Source organism: Ranitomeya variabilis, chromosome 3 (genome assembly GCF_051348905.1).
Source record: "Ranitomeya variabilis isolate aRanVar5 chromosome 3, aRanVar5.hap1, whole genome shotgun sequence".
In the NCBI taxonomy this organism is placed as follows: Eukaryota; Metazoa; Chordata; class Amphibia; order Anura; family Dendrobatidae; genus Ranitomeya; species Ranitomeya variabilis.
In genome coordinates, this window is record NC_135234.1 from 625,162,585 (window position 1) to 625,184,209 (window position 21,625).

Below are 21,625 nucleotides of genomic sequence, written 5' to 3' on the forward strand. Positions count from 1 at the left end.
GAGATCGGATGCCATGTTGCGTTTGGAGAGCCCCTGATGTGCCTAAACATTGAAACCCCCCACAAGTGACACCATTTTGGAATGTAGACCCCCTAAGGAACATATCTAGATGTGTTGTGAGAACTTTGAACCCCCAAGTGTTTCACTACAGTTTATAACACAGAGCCGTGAAAATAAAAAATCTTTTTTTTTTCCACAAAAATTATTTTTTAGCCCCTGGTTTTGTATTTTCCCAAGGGTAGCAGGAGAAATTGGACCCCAAAAGTTGTCCAATTAGTCCTGAGTATGCTGATACCCCATATGTTGGGGTAAACCTTTGTTTGGGCGCACGGGAGAGCTCAGAAGGGAAGGAGCACTGTTTTAGTTTTTCAACGCAGAATTGGCTGGAATTGAGATCGGACGCCATGTCGCGTTTGGAGAGCTCCTGATGTGCCTAAAAAGTGGAAACCCCCCAATTCTAACTGAAACCCTAACCCAAACACCCCTAACCCTAATTCCAACCATAACCCTAATCCCAACCCTAATCCCAACCGTAAATGTGATCCAAACCCTAACGTTAGCCCCAACCCTAACGTTAGCCCCAACCCTAACGTTAGCCCCAACCCTAACGTTAGCCCCAACCCTAACGCTAACCCTAATGGGAAAATGGAACTAAATACATTTTTTTAATTTTATTATTTTTCCCTAAATAAGGGGGTGATGAAGGGGGGTTTTCATTTACTTTTATAGCGGGTTTTTTAGTGGATTTTTGTGATTGGCAGCTGTCACACAATAAAAGACGCTTTTTATTGCAAAAAAATAGTTTTTGCGTCTCCACATTTTGAGAGCTATAATTTTTCCATATTTTGGTCCACAGAGTCATGTGAGGTCTTGTTTCTTGCGGGACGAGTTGACGTTTTTATTGATACCATTTTCGGGCACGTGACATTTTTTGATCGCTTTTATTCCGATTTTTGTGAGGTAGAATAAACAAAAACCAGCTATTCATGAATTTCTTTTCTTATACCGTTCAACATTTGGTAAAATGGATAAAGCACTTTTATTCTTCAGGTCAGTACGATTACAGCCATACCTCATTTATATCATTTTTTTATGTTTTGGCGCTTTTATACGATAAAAACTATTTTATATAAAAAATAATTATTTTTGCATCGCTTTATTCTGAGGGCTATAACTTTTTTATTTTTTCGTTGATAACACTGTATGGTGGCTCGTTTTTGCGGGACTAAATGACATTTTCAGCGGTACCATGTATAATTATATCCATCATTTTGATTGCGTGTTATTCCACTTTTTGTTTGGCGGTATGATAATAAAGCGTAGTTTTTTGCCTCTTTTTTTCTTTTTACGGTGTTCACTGAAGGGGTTAACTAGTGGGACAGTTTTATAGGTCGCGTTGTTACGGACGCGGCGATACTAAATATGTGTACTTTTATTGTTTAGTTTTTTTTATTTAGATAAAGAAATGTATTTATTGGAACAATATTTTTTTTCTTTATTTAGGAATTTTATTTTTTTTATTTTTTTTTATTATTTTTTTTAACTTTTTTACATTGCCCCAGGGGGGGACATCACATTATAGTGACAGATCGCTGATCTGACACTTTGCAGTGCACTGTGTCAGAACAGCGATCATACAAGCACTGCAGGGAGGCTTCCCGGTGCCTGCTCAGGGATAAGAGGTAGGAGACCCTTGGAGCAACGCGATCACATCGCGTTGCTCCGAGGGTCTCGGAAGCACGCAGGGAGCCCCATTCCTGCGCTATGCTTCCCTGTGCCGCCAGAACACTGAGTTAGTTGATATGATACAAATGTGAGAATTCTTTGCGTGAGATGCCATGATTAGCACATTACTCCCTGATCCTTACTCTCCCTTTTCCCCCTATATTCTTACTCTTCCATATTTTTATATTCAGTGCGAAATGTCCTCTCGGATATGTGTATAACACAAACACTTGATGCCCACATTGCCGATTCTTTATTAACTGATTGCTTAAGTAAAACCATTGGTAGTGCCCAAGTCAACTCTTCCTGCTTTGTTACAATAGATTATTAATTAACCATAATTGAAAACGTCCTGTTGTCAAGGCAGCCTAGCTAAGTGGTGACCGCTGTTTCTGCAGCACTATTTCCCTCTCTATTGACCGTATTCCTCCTCTGCAATCCATTTGTCTTAAGGTTAGAGTTTATGACCGAAACTTGACTTTATTTGGATTGCATGAAATTGAATAAGACATACTTCACTTCTCAACGTGAGTGCCCAGTTCTTCAAAATTACTGTTATTGGGAACAGTTAGAGGGGTTGTCTGGTCCCTTTGTGTGACTGCAGCTTTATGGATGCCCCCAGCTCACGCACTGTGTGGATTCGCCGGTTTCTGACTCGGGACTGAATTGCATGTGTGAGTCATACATACTGCCAGGCAGAAGTCGTCTAGTGGGCGCATCCTCACTGCCATACACTTGTATTGAGTGATGCTGTGCTCCATTAAGTGACACGGCTGTGAAGTGGGCCTGGCTATCTAGACGGTTCGGCTTTACTCCATACAAATGTATAGAAGCGAGTACTGGAGTCTGTATAATACATACCCTCGACTCAGATACCAGCAAATCTGTGTGCTGCGGGGTTTCGTAAGCCTGCAGTCACACAGAGTGAATGCAGATTTATCGATTTGGACTGGATACCACCTTTAAGCAAGTTGAAGATGAAATGATCTCTAAAAGGCCTAAAGTTAAAGATGACACATTTCCTTTGTATTTTAGGCAAAGCGAGCATATATATTTTCATCTTATTACTTTTTAAAAATTACAAAAAGGAAGATGGGCCAATGCAAAAGTTTTGGCACCCTGTATGGTTAATACCTACATTCATTCCTATATGTCCAATAATCAGCGTTAGACACTTCAAAATCATAATAATCTAATACAGTTAGTTGCCATTTAGATAGGAAGCGATTCCAACTCGAGATAAAATCACAGTAATTTTTATTCAGTCTAAATTAAAAAGAAATAAAATAATGAATAAAAAAAGACAGGACTAAAAAAAGTTTCCAAAAAGGAGGGAAAAACACACAGCAAAAATAGGTATCTGGTAAGAAGTGGTGGGACAAGATGCAGGAGTAGCCACAGAACAGAACCCACCGATGTTAACACTGTTAGTGAAAGCAACCGAAAACCTAGCCTGCAGAGGAAGGTGGTCTGCACTGTGAAATACTGAACAGTGCTAGAGAATGCTAGGGAGCTGACAAATAGGGCTACCTAAAAAATGTTATATACAGGATTCCCGCAGAGGGTACTGTAAACAGATGAGTCCCAGGGAATGCAGAAGCCATGGTGACAGATGCAGTCAGTACCAACGCTCTGCACTAGTGTGACACCACCGAAAAGGCTTCCCCAAAAGATCCCCCACTATACACCAATGTCCCAGAGGCATATAGAGAAATTAAGAGCCGATGGAAATGTAATGTTACTAGTGATGAGCGAATATACTCATTACTCGCGATTTCCTGAGCACGCTCGGGTGTCCTCCGAGTATTTTTTAGTGCTCAGAGATTTAGTTTTCATCGCCTCAGCTGAATGATTTACATCTGTTAGCCAGCATAAGTACATGTGGGGGTTGCCTGGTTGCTAGGGAATCCCCACATGCAATCACGCTGGCTAATAGCTGTAAATCATTCAGCTGCAGCGAAAAAAACTAAATCTCCGAGCACTAAAAAATACTCGGAGGACACCCGAGCGTGCTCGGGAAATCTCGAGTAACGAGTATATTCGCTCATCACTAAATGTTACCTATGGGAGTATGGTTCTGTGTCTGTGTTCCCCTCACACCAGATGGGCGCCGTTCTGCTGCTTGCTTCTTCCAGGGCTGCCTTAGGATAAATCCTAAGTCAAGTGACAAGGCTCATTAAAGGGTCGACATTGACTGTTAGGATTGCTACTTCCTATAGGTGACACTAGAGTTCTAGTCCTCTTCCTCTCTGAAGAGACAGTTTGCATATTGCCCAGAGGAGCATTGCGGCTTAAGTCTCCTCATCTCGGCATGCTTATCATGTCACTCTCCGCAAGGAGAAACGTTACCCCTTGGATTCAAATTACCTACACACCTCGTCTGTAATCTGAAAATATAATTTAAATGTTTGTTTTTTTAAAAAGAGCTAGTCATTGCAGATGAAGAAAGCAATCATAGACAAAAAAGAGCTGCCAGAAGCTGTGTATCACTTTCTATGACGGGAGCTAATTCAGCGTTTGGTAGTGTGCAGTACGCTTAGTACCAGAATTACTGTCATCCTGGAACAGATAGCAGTACAGAAAATGTAGTATTTTACGTGTACTATTGAGAGGCGCCAATACCCAGCCAATTGGTACATATTCTTCAGGCTGGGCCCGACAGTTATATTGAAAATTAGTCCAGTAGCGACCAAAAATTGAGTAAGTGACTGGGTCCATGTGCACTTCTGAGTGCTCTGCCACAATGAGGAGGGTGCTGGAATTGCTTTTCATTGCATTTTTCTGGTCTGTAAAATGGACCAAAGTAGTGAATGGTGCAATTTTTTTTCACCAAGCAGGCCATCAGTCTGCGTGGAAAAACAGCCATGGACACTGGCAATAATTGGTTCAAGTGCTGACCATGGCACACACGGAAAGCATACAGACCGTTTGTGCACTATTCTGAACTATCACTTATACTGTTGCTTTACCAGTGAAATGCTGATTGACGGGCTCTGACAACCAGTGACACTTCCACTGATCTGCAGTGTGGATGGGGAGGGGGGGCTTTATTTCTTGCTTATAGTTTATTGAAAATATTGTAACCTGGAAACACTGTATCCCTTGTTTTATTATATATTCATGTAGGTATATCCTGTATTAAGTAGTAAAGGTTTCTTATTCTATGAGTGGGGTTTTTCTCTAAAAGCTATACCTATAAAATAAAAATAAAGCCATACACTATACTGAAATCGGCCTCCAACTCTAGCTCTGCCGCTCATACAGCCTCTGCTGGACCAGAAGTGGTTATGTCATTATGTTACTGATATAATGATGCTCCCGCAGTGGGGTACTCGGTACCGGGTCCGGTCGCAGAGGGGGATGTAACAGTGGCGACCCGGTCCGTGGCCCTGGGCATCAACGTTAAAAGGGAAAAGTCTTTAAAGGGAATAAAATTTATGTTCATGACGCCACCTGTGGTATACGGTCAGTAGGGACCGTCGCTGCTTTAAGGGGTCCTCTGGGGTGATGTTATGGCAGCTAGATGGTATAACTTCCCACAGGTGAAGTATATCCCCAGGGCTCCCGGTATGTAGATGGAAGATGCTGAATGGCGCAGTAAAGAATGAGGACACGGGTTTGCAGTCTCTTTACCTTGTTTACTGAAGACTTCAGGCAGCCACAGTCCAGGGCACCAGATCACAGGGCAGGCAGGATCAGGCCGGCTTGGAGGCAACTTAGGAGTCCCTTTACCCAGGTGGAAATCAAAGCCTTCCTCTAGCGCCGTGGTGTAGTCCCTTACTGCCTAGGGCTTCAAGTAAGGTCCTCACAGGTGTTCTGTTGTTCTCTCTGTCCTCCATACAGGATAGGACACGACCTGTATGACTGGTGACTTGAGGCGGTTTATAGGGACTCTAGCACGCCTCAGCCTCCAAGGGTGTCACCGTGCCTCCTGGGTACTAAGGCGGACAGGTAACGTTGAGTACAGCTGTCCTGCCAGTCTCTGATGTAAGTCGTGGAGGGCCTTACGATCCTCGGTGTTCCGGCTACCGGTTTCTGCGCCTCAGAAGGAGGCAGCCTGCTCGGGGCTGGTCTCCCCCTAGTATCCTCTCCTGTGCTTTGCTCTCCTGCACGTTCACTGCAATGTATTCGGCCTTCTGAATGTCTCTTTCCGGGAACTGCTGCACTGCGGCTACATAGCTTCGTAAACCCTCTTCTGCCTCAGACTGATCCAGTCTGTTTCCTGGCAAGAACTGACTAACTTTCCCTACAGACTACCATATATATGGGGAGTCACCCAGTAAATAGGATCAAAAGCCCCCCCTGGTGGCCTGGAGTGTGATGTGCTGCATGCTTGTGGTACCTGGTTACAGTTATCCCTTCTTGCCTTCAAGCGTAACATCACTCTCCCCGTGAGGAAAGCAATGCTACAGTGACGACCAGGACCCTGGGGCGCCACAGTAATCTGAAAACCGAGGCCATTGACAGTCTGCAGGGTCAGGAGACTGATGATAGGGATGTCATCGTTTCTGGTCAAGCAGAGAACATTGGATTGAAAAGGGGAAAAGGGGGAAAGAGGGTCAGATTCCAATGGTAAGTATGGCTTCTTTTTTTGCTTTTATAATCATGGTTTTCTTCTGTATAACTTTTAAAGAACAGTGGAATACTCCTTAAATTATCCAAATTTAAACTGAGTTTTCAGCTCGTTTTATTCTGTTTACCTATAGATTGTTTTTCCTATGTAGCACTCTGCCTTCATTAAATTTTCATTATCATATCCCCATTGGCTAAATGAATGTGTTTTTGCATCCTGAGAGCTTTTATTCAGCTATCTTACCTACTTCTGTATACCTGTCACCATTAAAATGTACACCTCCAGCTTAGCTGCAACATTCGCCTAAAACATTATATTAATTTTGCAGCATAATAAGATGGGAGCCACATGCGTGAAGGCTAAAGCAGAGTTCAGAAGTGCCTCTTGTGGATCCGACAACTTACATTGCCCTACTTAATAATAATAATAATAATTTTTATTTATATAGCGCCAACATATTCCGCAGCGCTTTACAACTTATAGAGGGGACTTGTACAGACAATAGACATTACAGCATAACAGAAATCACAGTTCAAAACAGATACCAGTAGGAATGAGGGCCCTGCTCGCAAGCTTACAACCTATGAGGAAAAGGGGAGACACGAGAGGTGGATGGTGACAATTGCTTTAGTTATTTGGACCAGCCATAGTGTAAGGCTCGGGTGTTCATGTAAAGCTGCATGAACCAGTTAACAGCCTAAGTATGTAGCCGTACAGACACAGAGGCTATTAACTGCATAAAGTGTATGAGAAGACGATGCAAGGAACCTGATTATGTGTTTTGGTTTTTTTTTTTCTATTTTTAATAGGCCACACAGGGATAGTTAGGTTAATGCGTTGAGGCGGTAGGCCAGTCTGAACAAATGCGTTTTTAGGGCACGCTTAAAACTGTGGGGATTGGAGATTAATCGTATTAACCTAGGTAGTGCATTCCAAAGAATCGGCGCAGCACGTGTAAAGTCTTGGAGACGGGAGTGGGAGGTTCTGATTATTGAGGATGCTAACCTGAGGTCATTAGCGGAGCGGAGGGCACGGGTAGGGTGGTAGACTGAGACCAGAGAGGAGATGTAGGGTGGTGCTGAGCCATGGAGTGCTTTGTGGATGAGGGTAGTAGTTTTGTACTGGATTCTGGAGTGGATGGGTAGCCAGTGTAATGACTGGCACAAGGTAGAGGCATCGGTGTAACGGTTGGTGAGGAATATGATCCTGGCAGCAGCATTCAGGACAGATTGGAGCGGGGAGAGTTTGGTAAGAGGGAGGCCGATTAGTAGAGAGTTACAATAGTCCAGACGGGAATGAATAAGAGAAACAGTAAGAGTTTTTGCAGAGTCGAAAGTAAGAAAAGGGCGAATTCTAGAAATGTTTTTGAGATGCAGATAAGAAGAGCGAGCCAGTGATCGGATGTGGGGGGTGAATGAAAGCTCGGAATCAAGGATGACCCCAAGGCAACGGGCATGTTGCTTTGGAGTAATGGTGGAACCGCACACGGAGATGGCAATGTCAGGCAAAGGTAGGTTAGTAGAGGGAGAGAACACGAGGAGTTCAGTTTTTGACAGGTTCAGTTTCAGATAGAGGGAGGACATGATGTTAGAGACAGCGGTAAGACAATCACTGGTGTTTTCTAAGAAGGTCGGAGTGAAAGCAGGAGAAGAGGTGTATAATTGGGTGTCGTCAGCATAGAGATGGTACTGGAAACCAAATCTACTGATTGTTTGTCCAATAGGGGCAGTATACAAAGAGAAGAGGAGGGGGCCTAGGACTGATCCTTGAGGAACCCCAACAGTAAGGGGAAGGTGAGAGGAGGAGGAACCAGCAAAACATACAGTGAAGGATCGGTCAGAAAGATAGGAGGAGAACCAAGAGAGAACGGTGTCCGTGATGCCAATGGAGCGGAGCATAGTGAGGAGGAGCTGATGATCCACAGTGTCGAATGCTGCGGAAAGATGCAAGAGAATTAGCATGGAGTAGTGACCATTAGATTTAGCTGTTAGAGACTTTAGTGAGGGCAGTTTCAGTAGAGTGTAAAGAGGGGAAGCCAGATTGAAGAGGGTCGAGAAGAGAGTTATCTGAGAGATAGCGGGTAAGACGGGAGTGGACCAGGCGTTCCAGAAGTTTAGAGATGAAGGGAAGATTAGAGACAGGTCTATAATTAGCGGCACAGTTTTGGTCGAAGGAGGGTTTTTTAAGTAATGGATGTATGATGGCATGCTTAAATGAGGAGGGAAAAATATCGGAAGTGAGGGAAAGGTTGAATATTTTTGTTATGTGAGAGGTGACAGCCGGGGAAAGGGACTGGAGGAGATGTGACGGAATGGGGTCACTGGTGCAAGTGGTCGGGCGAGAAGATGCAAGGAGCCTGCTTACTTCTTCTTCAGTAACTGGTTCAAAGTCAGAGAGTGAACTAGATGCAGTGGGGGAGGGAGGACAGTGCCTGGTATGAAGAGATTGGGAGATGATTTCCTGTCGAATGTGCTCAATTTTTTCTTTGAAGTAATTGGCCAGATCATCAGCGCGGAGATCTGTGGTTGGGGCCTGCTCTCTTGGGTTGAGTAGGGACTGGAAAGTGTCGAAGAGACGTTTAGGGTTATTGGACAGTGAGGTGATGAGGGTGTTGAAATAGGTTTGTTTGGAGAGGTGAAGGGCAGAGTTGTATGTTTTTAGCATGAACTTATAATGGATGAAATCTTCGGGTAGATTAGATTTTCTCCACAGACGTTCGGCGCACCTGGAGCACCGCTGCAGGAAACGTGTTTGCAGCGTGTGCCACGGTTGTCGCCGTCTGTGTCGAGTTGCTCTATGTATAGGAGGAGCAGCTTCATCCAGGGCACTTTGCAGGGTTTCATTGTAATGGTTCAGAGCATAATCAGGACATGAGATGGAGGAGATTGGGGCCAATGAGGACTGCAAGTTCTTCATAAGTTTCTGGGTGTTAATGGCCTGTATGTTTCTATAAGTGTGGAAAGTTGGGGTGACCTGAGCGGGATGGCAGTTCTTGATAGAGAATGAAAGAAGGTTGTGGTCAGAGAGCGGGAGAGGGGTGTTTGTGAAATCATCCACTGAGCAAAGTCGGGAGAAGACCAAGTCGAGGGTGTTTCCATCTTCATGCGTTGGAGAGTTAGTATGCTGTGAGAGGCCGAAAGAGGAGGTTAGAGATAAAAGGTGAGAAGCAGACGGGGAAAGGGGAGAAGCAATGGGGATGTTGAAATCACCCATGATAAGGGTGGGGGTGTCACAGGAGAGAAAGTGTGGAAGCCAGGTGGCAAAGTGATCCAGGAACTGATGAGAGGGGCCAGGAGGACGATACACCACCGCTACTCGCATGGAGAAGGGGACGTAGAGTCTGACAGCATGGACTTCAAAGGAAGGGAATACAAGTGAGGGTACTTGGGGGATAACTTGGAAGGTACATTTGGGTGAAAGGAGCAGCCCAACGCCTCCACCTGCTCTGTTGTCTGATCTTGGGGTATGAGAAAAGTGTAGTCCACCATAGGAGAGAGCAGCAGCAGCGGTTGTGTCTGACTGCTGGATCCAGGTTTCAGTAAGAGCCAGGAGATTAAGAGCCTTAGAAAGGAAGTAATCATGGGTGAAGGAGAGTTTAATACACACAGAGCGAGAATTCCAAAGAGCACAATTGAAAGAGACAGAAGGCATGCATGGAATATTAATAAGGTTAGAGGGGTTTCTGGGTGTAGCAGTTGGGAGGTTTGACTGGCTATAACATGGGGGGCCGGGGTTTGGAGAGATGTCTCCAGCGACTAGGAGAAGGAGGATAGAAAGAGTGAGCAGATGGTTAAGTGATTTGTGAGAGCGTCTTTTGTGTTGGATGGTGGGACTGAATGGATCTGCGCTGTTAAGCAAAGTGAACAGAGCATGAGTGCTATACATAGGAGAGGCAAGGACAGAGGAGCCGATATGGATGGAGTTTAAAGAGTTTATGCAAGGGCGGTGAGTGAATGCAGCAGCCAGTATATAGATTATACAGATACATATGGTGTGTATTTGTTCTGTTTCAAGTGAATAGGGAGTAGATTTAGATTGTCTTACCTGTCTCCTGCCCTGTCTAACTGCCATGTTATAACTGCGTCATACTTAGAAAAAAAATATACTTTGAAAAAAGTACACGAATAATAGTGCACGAATGCACCCCTGCATGAATGCATCCCCAAGTTATGTCCACATTTATAGAAGGCTAGCTCTTAGATCTGATTTTTTTTTTGGGGGGGGGGAAAATTGTGTTTCTCCCCCTCTTGCAATCAATCTAACTCAGTTGAGACAGCAGGACACAATAAATGTAGTGATCAGATAAACAAATGTCCAGGTCTGCATGGATCATAAACCCCTTTGAAAAAGTTATGTGATCTCTGTACATAGGGACAAGCAAAAGTGAGTTAAATATCTATAAACACAAACAAATGCATAATAAGATGGCTAACATAGATATATATATGCAGGATTCAATGCCGAAGATAGAATGAATCAGATACCATCCAAGCCGCTTGCTGTCAGGGAATGGAGCAATAGACATGCAGGATAGTTCAGTTCAGGGAATGAATGATATGTTTACCATCCAAGCCGCTTGCTGTCAGGGAATACTTGTTACGTATTTGTTTTACTGTTCCAGAATCCAGAGGCTCCTTATAGATACAATTTTCAGCCAACTCCAATGACTTTACTTTATGTGTATAGTCAGTTTGGCCAGCTTTAAAGGGAAGGTGCCATCAAAAATTTTTTTTTTACAGCAATTGTAAAAATGTAAAGAATTAATGTTTACATTTTCTTAAAAAATATTATCATTTGTTTATAATTTAGTAAAATATGAAAAATAATTTTAAAAGTTTTGGAATTTCCACTTTTAAACACTAGGGGGAGCAGCTGCTGAAATTTCAGAAAAACCTAGTGTACAACTAGCTCACATTACAGCACTGCAGTAATTATGGGCGGAGTCTGCTGACGTGTGTGATGTCACTCCTCTCCTTCCCTTCTGGGTGTCTGCTAAGGGATAAGAGCGGATGATATTCAGGAATCCAGTGAGCAGCCATTTTGTTGGTGACTGCAGAGTAAGGCTGCCGTCACACTAGCAGTATTTGGTCAGTATTTTACCTCAGTATGTGTAAGCCAAAACCAGGAGTGGGACAATGAGAGGAAAAGCATAACAGAAACATATGCACCACTTCTGCATTTATCACCCACTCCTGGTTTTGGCTTACAAATACTGAGGTAAAATACTGACCAAATACTGAATGTGTGACCGCAGCCTTAGGCTACTTTCACACTAGCGTTGTTTGCAATACGTCGCAATGCGTCGTTTAGGAGAAAAAACGCATCCTGCAAAGTTGTCTGCAGGATGCGTTTTTTCCCCATAGACTAACATTACCGACGCATTGCGATGTATTGCCACACGTCGCAACCGTCGTGCGACCGCCGCCACAAAAAAAGTTACATGTAACTTTTTTTGTTTGTCGAGTCCCACCATTTTCGACCGCGCATGCACGGCCGAAACTCCGCCCCCTCCTACCCGGACAATGCAATGGGGCAGCGGAAGCGTTGTAAGACTGCTTCCGCTGCCCACGTCGGGCATTTCTTTCACAGCATGCGTCGGTACGTCGGGCTCCTCAGATCCTGTCTTGGCGATGTGTGAAAGTGACACGACAGGCGCAGTCTGGGTGACGCTGGGGGGAAATGTAGCCATATAGTAACGATAAAAATGAGACCCCTCTCTAAGGCCATGTTCACACAGTGCGTTTTTTACTGCAGAACCGCAGCGATTTTGCCGCTGCGGTTCTGCAGCTTTTTTCCATGCAGGGTACAGTACATTGTACCCTATGGAAAACAGGAACCGCTGTGCACATGATCCTGAATTTAAAAAAAAAAAAACGCGCTGAATAGCTGCGGGAAAAAAGAAGGACCATGTCACTTCTTTGCCCGAAACAGCAGCGGTTCTGCACCCATAGACCTCCATTGTGAGGTCAAACCCGCAGTAAAACCCGCAGATCAAAAATATATCTGCAGGTTTTATTGTGGTTTGTGGTGCAGAACCGCTGCAGCCGGAAGTGCGGGGAAGCGGCCGGAAGTGCGTGGGCGGAAGTGCTTGGGCGGAAAGACATGGAGGCATACCGTCGCATGGGGATCGTGTCGGCTGTTTGATTGATTTGGTATGTATGTGTGTGTGTGTGTGTGTGTGTGTGTGTGTGTGTGTGTGTGTCCCCCCATGCGCCTCCATTGTGCTAAGTCGCCGTATGGGACTACTACTCCCATCCGGTATTAGGATGGGAGAGTTGTCCCTGTGTCCGGCGACTTAGCACAGTTGTAAAGTTACACAAAACACACACAATACACATACATGACACACAGTACAGTACATACAACACATAACATAGAGTATATACTCACCAATAGGGTTGAGCGACCTTTAGTTTTTTAGGGTCGAGTCGGGTTTTGTGAAACCCGACTGTCTTAAAAGTCGAGTCGAGTGAAATCGGCCGACCACAGTGAAAAGTCAGTCTGTCTGTCTCTCTCTCTCTCTGTCCCAGAACAGAAAATTTCGTATTGCACATTCCAAATCGCTACTGCGCACAAGCGATAACATGACGATAGGCGTTCACTCCCCTAACACCTATGTCATCACTCTGCCCACGCTCATTCATTGGCTGAAAAAATGGCGCTAATCGCGTCATACGAAACGCGACTTTGGCGCCAAGATCGCGTACCGCATGGCCGACCCCCACAGGGATCGGGTCGGGTTTCATGAGACGCCGACTTTGCCAAAAGTCGTCGACTTTTGAAAATGAACGACCCGTTTCGCTCAACCCTACTCACCAACAGCACACTTGTAGGCGAAGCCCTCGATCCTCCAGGAAAAAAATCACAAAATAAAAAATCAAATTCATACTCCCTGTCCGCAGAATCCATAAAACGAGTGTCCCACGCCGATCCCCTGCTCTCCGGCGATACACTGCCAGGAGCGAAGCTCCTAGCAGTGTATCGCGTACTGTTCCGGAGTTCAATGGCTCCGGGGTCTCGGTTAACGGCAGTACAGCTGCGTTGAACTTTCCCACGCAGCACTGCCGTTAAGCGAGAGTGCCGGGGTCAATGACCGCCGGTTAACTCGCTCGCGCATGCGCAGTGACACACCGACAGGAACTATGGCTCCTGTCAGTGTGTTGCTGCAGCCGTGGAGAGCAGACATATCTCTGGATGTGTCTGTTCTCCATGGAAAATCTTCGTGGGATACGTGGCACTTAAATATGTGGCAATTAAATACGTGACACGTGGCACTTATACGTGATACGTGTCACTTAAATACGTAATACGTGTCACTTAAATATGTGATACGTGGCACTTAAATACGTGGCATGTGTCACTGAAATACGTGATACGTGGCACTGAAATACGTGATACTGAAATACGTGGCACGTGTCACTGAAATACGTGGCACGTGTCACTGAAATACGTGATACGTGGCACTGAAATACGTGGCACGTGGAACTGAAATACGTGGCACGTGGCACTGAAATACGTGGCACTGAAATACGTGGCACTGAAATACGTGGCACTGAAATACGTGGCACTGAAATACGTGGCACTGAAATACGTGGCACGTGGCACTGAAATACGTGGCACTGAAATACGTGGCACGTGGCACTTAAATACGTGGCACTGAAATACGTGATACGTGGCACTGAAATACGTGGCACGTGGCACTGAAATACGTGGCACTGAAATACGTGGCACTTAAATACGTGGCACTGAAATACGTGATACGTGGCACTGAAATACGTGGCACGTGGCACTGAAATACGTGGCACGTGGCACTGAAATACGTGGCACGTGGCACTGAAATACGTGGCACGTGGCACTGAAATACGTGGCACTGAAATACGTGGCACTGAAATACGTGGCACTGAAATACGTGGCACGTGGCACTTAAATACGTGGCACTGAAATACGTGATACGTGGCACTGAAATACGTGGCACGTGGCACTGAAATACCTGGCACTGAAATACGTGGCACGTGGCACTTAAATACGTGGCACTGAAATACGTGATACGTGGCACTGAAATACGTGGCACGTGGCACTGAAATACGTGGCACTGAAATACGTGGCACGTGGCACTGAAATACGTGGCACGTGGCACTGAAATACGTGGCACTGAAATACGTGGCACTGAAATACGTGGCACGTGGCACTTAAATACGTGGCACTGAAATACGTGGCACGTGGCACTGAAATACGTGGCACGTGGCACTGAAATACGTGGCACGTGGCACTGAAATACGTGGCACGTGGCACTGAAATACGTGGCACTGAAATACGTGGCACGTGGCACTTAAATACGTGGCACGTGGCACTGAAATACGTGGCACTGAAATACGTGGCACTGAAATACGTGGCACTGAAATACGTGATACGTGGCACTGAAATACGTGATACGTGGCACTGAAATACGTGGCACGTGGCACTGAAATACGTGGCACTGAAATACGTGGCACGTGGCACTGAAATACGTGGCACTGAAATACGTGGCACTGAAATACGTGGCACTGAAATACGTGGCACTGAAATACGTGATACGTGGCACTGAAATACGTGGCACGTGGCACTGAAATACGTGGCACTGAAATACGTGGCACGTGTCACTGAAATACGTGATGCGTGGCACTGAAATACGTGGCACGTGGAACTGAAATACGTGGCACGTGGCACTGAAATACGTGGCACTGAAATACGTGGCACTGAAATACGTGGCACTGAAATACGTGGCACTGAAATACGTGGCACTGAAATACGTGGCACGTGGCACTGAAATACGTGGCACTGAAATACGTGGCACGTGGCACTTAAATACGTGGCACTGAAATACGTGATACGTGGCACTGAAATACGTGGCACGTGGCACTGAAATACGTGGCACTGAAATACGTGGCACTGAAATACGTGGCACTGAAATACGTGATACGTGGCACTGAAATACGTGGCACGTGGCACTGAAATACGTGGCACGTGGCACTGAAATACGTGGCACGTGGCACTGAAATACGTGGCACTGAAATACGTGGCACTGAAATACGTGGCACTGAAATACGTGGCACTGAAATACGTGGCACGTGGCACTTAAATACGTGGCACTGAAATACGTGATACGTGGCACTGAAATACGTGGCACGTGGCACTGAAATACCTGGCACTGAAATACGTGGCACGTGGCACTTAAATACGTGGCACTGAAATACGTGATACGTGGCACTGAAATACGTGGCACGTGGCACTGAAATACGTGGCACTGAAATACGTGGCACGTGGCACTTAAATACGTGGCACTGAAATACGTGATACGTGGCACTGAAATACGTGGCACGTGGCACTGAAATACGTGGCACGTGGCACTGAAATACGTGGCACTGAAATACGTGGCACTGAAATACGTGGCACGTGGCACTTAAATACGTGGCACTGAAATACGTGGCACGTGGCACTGAAATACGTGGCACGTGGCACTGAAATACGTGGCACGTGGCACTGAAATACGTGGCACGTGGCACTGAAATACGTGGCACTGAAATACGTGGCACGTGGCACTTAAATACGTGGCACGTGGCACTGAAATACGTGGCACTGAAATACGTGGCACTGAAATACGTGGCACTGAAATACGTGATACGTGGCACTGAAATACGTGGCACGTGGCACTGAAATACGTGGCACTGAAATACGTGGCACGTGGCACTGAAATACGTGGCACTGAAATACGTGGCACTGAAATACGTGGCACTGAAATACGTGGCACTGAAATACGTGGCACTGAAATACGTGGCACTGAAATACGTGGCACTGAAATACGTGATACGTGGCACTGAAATACGTGGCACGTGGCACTGAAATACGTGGCACTGAAATACGTGGCACGTGGCACTGAAATACGTGGCACTGAAATACGTGGCACTGAAATACGTGGCACTGAAATACGTGGCACTGAAATACGTGGCACTTAAATACGTGGCACTTAAATACGTGGCACTTAAATACGTGGCACTGAAATACATGATACGTGGCACTTAAATACGTGGCACTTAGGCTATGTTCACATTTGCGTTGAGCGCCGCAGCGTCGGCGCCGCAACACACAACGCAAACAAAAACGCAGCAAAACGCATGCACAACGCTGCGTTTTGCGCCGCATGTGTCCTTTTTTTGATTGATTTTGGACGCAGCAAAAATGCAACTTGCTGCGTCCTCTGCGCCCGGATGCGTGCGCTGCAGTGACGCATGCGGCGCAAAACGCAAGTGCGACGCATGTCCATGCGCCCCCATGTTAAATATAGGGGCGCATGACGCATGCGGCGACGCTGCGGCGCCCGACGCTGCGGCGCAGACCGCAAATGTGAACGTAGACTTAAATAGCTGGATAGAGCTGGATCCGCGGGCTGTGATCTGGCCTACGCTCAGCACTCTGCGGAGCGCTGTCATTCAAAACACGTCCACTCATTTTGGTGTTTAGTCCCAAAATGGAGGATGGAAGAAGAAAAGGGTTGGACAAGGAAATGACATCATTTCTTTTTTTTTTTCCCCCACTGCAGTTAAAGCTTTATTTGTGTCAAACACAGACAATCTGCAGAGAAAACTGCATAAAAAACCACACTAAAAACCGCATCAAAAACCGCATCAAAAACGCACCAAAAACGCACCTGCGTTTTCTGCCAAGAGCTGCGTTTTTTGACCTGAAAAAAAAGGATTGAAATCAGGAACGTGTGAACATACCCTAAAGCTGCCTCACCAGCCCTGACTGCACCTAACTGGAGGTCATGCTGCCCCCTCTATTACCCCAGACCCGCGTGCAGGTGCTCAGCCAGAACCACCATAGAATGGGTCCGCTTTCTGAAGATAATACTGCCATAGTGTTCTCACATAATACCGCCATATAGATCACACATAATACCGCCATATAGATCACACACAATACTATCAAATAGATCACACAATACTGTCATACAGTTCACATAATACCACCATATAGATCACACATACCGCCAGTGTTCTCGCATACCGCCATATACTTCTCACAATGCCGCCATATAGATCTCACATAATACCGCCATATAGATCACACACAATACCACCATATAATTCTCACAATTCTGATCAAGCATAATACCACCATACAGATCACATAATACCGTCATATAGATCTCACATAATGCCATAATACAGCATGACCCCTGCAGCTCCTGATATCGCACGCATAGAGTTGTGTGTGCAATGGGGAAAGACATGCAGGGGGGAAAGGAATGCATAGGAGAGGATTAGATACACTGTTCACCAGACAGTATCACACAGGATAGGATTAGATATACAGCTCAGCAGCCAGTATCATACAGGATAGGATTAGATACACGGCTCTGTAATAGTATCACACAGGATAGGATAAGATACACGGCTCAGCAGAGAGTATCACACAGGAGAGGATTAGATACACAGCTCAGCAGTCAGTATCACAGAGGAGAGGATTATTAGATACACATCTCAGCAGACAGTATCACACAGGAGCAGATTAGATACACGGCTCAGCAGTCAGTATTCCACAGGAGGATTAGATACACAGGTCAGCACAGTATAGGATTAGATACACAGGTCAGCATACAGTATCACACAGTATAGGATTAGATACACGGCTCAGCACAGTATCACACAGGAGAGGATTAGATACACAGCTCAGCAGTCAGTATCACACAGGACAGGATTAGATACACGGCTCAGCAAACAGTATCATACAGGATAGGATTAGATACACGGCTCAACATAGTATCACACAGGAGAGGATTAGATGCATGGCTCAGCACACAGTAGAGGATTAGGTGCACAGCTCAGTTAGTATCACACAGGAGATGATTAGATGCATGGCTAAGCAGACAGTATCACACAGGAGAGGAGTAGATACACAGCTCAGTAACATACATGGGAGGAGATAACTGCTCAGTCAGCACCACAAAGGAGAGGATTAGATTCCCTCTCCCCCTCCCCACTGATACTCACGGCTGCCTGCTGAGTCCTTCTCCCTCCCGTCCATGGTCTCCTCCTCCTCCTATAGCTGCAGGGCTCCTGCGATTATCCTGGGAGCTGGAGCTCACAGCTGCAGTGTGAGCTCCAGGAAGATGGCGCTGGTCTCCTGCCTCTGCCGTGCTGTGGACGGCTCAGGGGGCGTGGCCAGACACAGCAGAAAGCAGCTTATAATGCTAGGTATAGGGTCGGGAGGCGACTGCAGATCTCTATGCCCTGGGCTGCCGTAAATGCAGAGTGAAAGTGCCGTGCAGCTACACTTACACTCCAGCAAAGCAAAATGGCGGCGCCCAGTGGCTGAAAAAAAAATTAATAATAAAAAAAATGTTAAAGTTAAAAAATGTAAATTTGTATTAAAAATAATTGTTTATATAAACAATCATTTTTAATACAAAAAATAAAATGCGGCACCTTTCCTTTAAGGGTTTTTCTGGCATCACACTATTGATGGCGTATCCTTAGATTAGTCCATCAATATCAGATTGGTGGGAGTCTGGTTCTTGAGCCATTTCAAAGTGCCAAAGTGCAAAAACTAGTGCCTTCTTATTGTGCATACTGTAAACTTTGTATTAATGGTCGCTGTAAAGTGTATAGAAAAGAGGAAAATGGAGCAATGTAACAATAAGGTGGCTGTAGCACTCTCTTGAGGGCCTTGGCATCTTCAATCCCCTAATTGTACGGGTGCCAAGAGCCAGACTCCCATCATGTATGATATTGGTGGCCAAGCCATCAATACTGTGATCCTGTAAAACTCCCCCTTAAGTAACTGTATATGTGGCAACAACGCCAGTGACCCCAGATTACAGTCCACGTTTCCCAAACATTGGCAGCATTCAGGGGTCACATTGATCCCGTTTTTCTTACTGCTTGTGCCAAAATTGTGCTGAAAGTTGTGAACTCTTCTATGTTCTCATGTCATCTAAATTAAAGCAAGCATTTGTGTGCACGTAGAACAGCGCTTGGATATGTGTAGGCCTCTGCTGCACCCGGGGTTCTATGCATTTTCCCAGCTTCCCCTTTGGACACACCTTGGCTGTGTTACTGAAACCATATAGAGTCATTCGGTAAATCTGGGTTCATGGTTGTACCGCAAAGCTACAAGATAAATGCCAACAGAAAGTGTTTTTAGAAAAAAATAGATCTTTTAGGGCACATGGAGATAGGGGTGAAACAAGCTCTTTTGGAGACAAAGGCAAACATCCCAAAATGTAATTAAACCCACTAAAAGGTACCATGACCTTATCAATGCCACAAAACTATCAGCGACAGTGCGCCCAATACAATGACCGCCGCAGTATCTCTAAACAGTAATTGTCACTGATTCGTCATAAAAGAGGCACTCCGTTATATTTGTCAGTCATAATATAATGTAATCCCATAAGTACTCTTCTTATTGCCTCCCATGCTTTAACTTTATTCTGTGTTTCAGAAATTCTGTCCTTGTCGCACATAATAACATGTTCCTTATGTGTGGTCAATGTGACTAGAGGGAAAAGTTCAGGACTGGATTCTTGACATCAGTCTTAGAAAATATTTCAGATTTTTTGTATCCCAAAGTACATACAAGTAGTGCAGGATACTCAGTGAAATTCAAACACTAAACCTAGAAATAAAAAAAAAAAAGTACCGTAAATAAAAGGGGGCCAACACTGTCAGTGACGAGTGACTGTATAATAACCTCTTCATGACCTTGGGATTTTTTCATTTTTGCATTTTTGTTTTTTGCTCCCTTTCTTCCCAGAGCTATAAATTTTTATTTTTCTGTCAATAAGGCCATGTGAGGGCTTGTTTTTGCGGGACAAGTTGGACTTTTGAAAGACACCATTGGTTTTTCCATATCGTGTCCTGGAAAATGGGAAACAAATTCAAAGTGCGGTAAATTGCAAAAAAAAGTGCAACTCCACAATTGTTTGATTTTTTTTTTTTTTTACCATGTTCACTAAATGCTAAAACTGACCTGCCATTATGATTCTCCAGGTCATTACGAGTTCGCAGATACCAAATATGTCTAGGTTCTTTTTTAAGTGGTGAAAAAAAAATCCAAAGTTTTCAAGAAAAAAAGAAAAAATTCTGCGATTTTCTGAGACCCGTAGCGTCTCCATTTTTGATGGTCTGGGACTGGGTGAGGGATTATTTTTGTGCGCCAAACTGATGTTTTTATTGATACCATTTTGGGTAGATACAGTGTTATGATCAGCAATTATTGAATTTTATTGAAATATTGAGGCAACCAAAAAAAGTAATTCTGGGGTTTTGATTTTTTTTTCCATTACACTGTTTACATATCAGATTAGTTGTTTTTGTATTTTGATCAGACATTTCTGAATGCATCAATGCCAAATACGTTTGTTTTGTTTTTTTTGCTTTATTTTGAATGAGGCAAAAGGGGGGGTGAGTTGAACTTTTATATATTTTAATGTTTTAAAAATATTTTTAAAACCCTTTTTCTTCTACTTTTTCCTTGTGTCAATAGTCTCCTTAAGAGAGTTGAAGCTGCAATACTCCGATCGCCTATGCTTCAGCCCTGCTGTGTGTAGCAGAATTGATCATCTGCTATGAGTGTCGGCCATTCGGCGGCGCTCATAGCAGAGAGGCCATGACAACCACAAGGGTCTCCTGCAGACCATGGACTGTCATGCCAACCCATAATCATGTGACAGGGGTACCGATGGGCGGCATTAGTGATGCAACTAATGTTAATGCCGCTGTCTGAGAGTGACAGCACCCTTTAACATGTTAACAGCCGCGGGTGGTTGGCGATTTCACCCGTGGCTGTTAGGGGCATAAGTCAGCTGATAAAATCATCTGTCATGTGAAACATGTGCGGGCTCATCGCCAGAGCCCACATGGAGTGCTGGGACATGACCTATGATGTACATATGTCATAGGTTGTGAAGGGGACACACTTTTAATACATTACTGCACCAATTGCCGCATTCTGCCCTAAACATGAGGCAAGTGCTCTTCTCCACATGGCCACCGTTAGGATCCAGTGTTCTTACATTTACACTTAGGTCTGTCTTAGGCTAGGGTCACACCACCGAAATTTCTCTCATCTGAGAGAATCGGGTCAATTTATGCTAATCACACTCAATTAGAGCATGATCAGAGTATAACGACAGTGTGATCTGATTTTCTTGGATGAGTAGAAGTATCCTGTCAGTCCTTGAAAATCAGATCGCACTTGAATGTCTTCTGAGGAATGTCCGAATTTTTTAATGGACCCATTGACTAATGGACCCAGTTCAATCTGACATGTGCACGGCCCCATGGA

General features: G+C 44.9%; 1 protein-coding gene and 1 long non-coding RNA gene across 4 annotated transcripts in view; one reads left to right on the forward strand and one right to left on the reverse strand.

Annotated features, from left to right (window-relative positions):
• Positions 1–21,625, forward strand: part of CACNB3 (calcium voltage-gated channel auxiliary subunit beta 3) — a 313,828-nt gene that overhangs the window by 150,711 nt on the left and 141,492 nt on the right. The window lies entirely within an intron of this gene.
• Positions 4,998–20,402, reverse strand: LOC143818440 (uncharacterized). Its single transcript, XR_013224547.1, has 3 exons — positions 18,763–20,402; positions 10,892–10,997; positions 4,998–6,711 (listed from the first exon to the last, which is right to left on the reverse strand). It is a non-coding gene; the product is annotated as an uncharacterized LOC143818440 (long non-coding RNA).